Below are 2,500 nucleotides of genomic sequence, written 5' to 3'. Positions count from 1 at the left end.
TGTGTGTGTGTGTGTGTGTGTGTGTGTGTGTGTGTGTGTGTGTGTGTGTGTGTGTGTGTGTGTGTGTGTGTGTGTGTGTGTGTGTGTGTGGGTGTGGGTGTTGGTGTCTGTGTCTGTCCGTACGTGTTTTTCTGACCTCGGCAAGCGGATAAATGTTGCATTCTTCACGCCAGCTCCGATGTCCTCATTAGTTCCTGCCATTGCGGAAGTCCAATTAAACTAGGAAGGACAATTTCCGCGGTGAATATTTAAATGCATAGCACCAAAGGGCCAATCTAATTAAATGCAAACTCTGCAGTACAGGAGATATTGCACATTTCTCCAATATCCTGCAGGGATCTAAATGACAATAGTGATAATCTGACTTTTTTTTTCTTTTAATTAACAGGCGCGAGAGCTAGTATATAGAGGCAAAAAAATAATAGTCGGAAAAATATCAGAAAACGTTTTTTTTCGTTTTCTTTCTTTCTTTCTTTTCAGAAACGATGCCTTTGAAGTTGTCATTAGTGCTTCACCAAAGCCGGCATTAACGGTAAATAATTATCTCTATATCACGATCCTTTATTATCACGAATAATAAATGACAAAGATCCTATAAACTAGCAAGATAACACTAGTAAGTATAACTAGTCGTCAACATCACAGCTCAATAAAGCTGAAAAGATTGAGACAGAGAAAAAAAAAAATCACGAAACAGACAGACAGACAAACAGAAGAGCGAAACAGAAACAGGGCCTCAACACGTCACCTCTCTGCTGTAGTAATTCCCGAGTCGTTTTATTTCCACGAGAGAAATATTAACGATGTACCGTGTGTTTGCATTAATGAGAAGGGGGAAGCACGTAGCCTTTTTCGTCGGTCTATAGACACATATATTCAAGGGAACCATATGTGTATATGCTCTCTCACTTATTCAACTATTATTTTTTCAGACTTTAGATGGAAAAGCGGATTTTAATGATGTTGGTAATGATGATAATAGTGATGGTGTAATACTGTTGATGTTTTTTATAAAAAGGATGATGATTATATTGATAAATGAAAAGAATTTTAACATTGATAAGACAATTATGCAGCAAAGATCATAATGGAGATTATCGGAATTATAATGATGGGGATGATGATAATGATAAGAATGTTGATAATAGTTATAATTCCAATAAAATGTGAATTGACTAACTCATAGATACTCAGCAGAAATTTTAAAAAATCTTAATGTATGTGGATCTATACGATTACCGATAAATTGATTTTAAAGTCTTAATATTTTATCAGTATCAGCAGATTTATGTTCATAGTACACTGAAGGTGTGGAAGTGAATAAGTACGCCGTTAATGACCTCAGTAAGTCATTAACTCAGTCAGTCTATTTGCCATACTCGTCTTTTTCACCTCCATTTATTGTTAATATTTTGCGTTATTATTAAAGAAAAGGGTGATATATACGGTAGGGATTCCTCTTAGAATATATTCATTGGCAATCGTCGATATCAAGAAAAGATGGTACCTAGCTTAGCAGTAATATATTGGCCTTTTAGATGCTTATTGTACGTGTATATCCCTTATTTTCAACCTTATTATCGCAGAGGCCCCAAAGTACTTAACAATTTTAGCCTCCGAATCTGTGACGTTGCCTGTATGTCATTACGATTATTACCAACGAATATTGATTCTCATTATTTATAAAACCAGTTTGGTCGCTATTTAGCCTTAGAGGTATATGGTTAGGGCCTAAAAAGATAATTGAAGCCCACGGATGTATAGAAAAGTAAATACATATTATGCTAATATTTCACACTTAGGTATACAAAATTTCCGTAAATATATAACTTCCAAAAAAAAAAAAAAAATCTAAACTTTTCAAACCCAGAATCCAATGCTAATATAATGCTAATTTACAAGATTCATATCAGCAACGAAGCGGGTCATCTTAGTGTGATTGTCATTCATGGTAGTAAGGCCCGTAGTAAAGAACATGTGGGGTGGGGCGTCGGGAAAATGTGACGGGTGTCGGGTGTAGGACGTTGGATAAAATGTGGATAAAATGTGACGGATAAATAAAATAAAATAGGTTAAATAATATAAAATAGGATAAATAAAATAAAATAGAAAATGTCTATTGCTATTTTATTTTGTTTAGCCTATTTTATTTATCGATTTTAATTTATCCGTCTCAACGCCCGTCACATTTTCCCGACGCCCCACCCCACATGTTCTTTACTACGGGCCTAAGTCCTATTGTTTTCTTGTTTTTTTTGTTTTTTTTTTGTGTGTGTGTACTTTGTCTAACAAACGAAGTGAAATAACAATGGGACGCCGAAGTTATTCATTGTCCTTGTTCCTCTGTCCTTTCTCTTTCTTTGATTTCCAGAATGATCAGTATGGAGTTAGTGCTTGTGATCCGGGAATTTAAATCACAAAAGCATAATGGACTTGAAGCATGGCATTGTATGGCGATTCGTGTGATTTTTTGTTTGTTTGTTGAATGTTCTTGATTTTG

The sequence above is a fragment of the Penaeus japonicus genome, unplaced genomic scaffold (assembly GCF_977035675.1).
Source record: "Penaeus japonicus unplaced genomic scaffold, GWHDUDI00000001_assembly GWHDUDI00000015, whole genome shotgun sequence".
Taxonomy (NCBI): domain Eukaryota; kingdom Metazoa; phylum Arthropoda; class Malacostraca; order Decapoda; family Penaeidae; genus Penaeus; species Penaeus japonicus.
The sequence above is the reverse complement of the archived record's forward strand: the minus strand, read 5'-3'. Positions refer to the sequence as shown.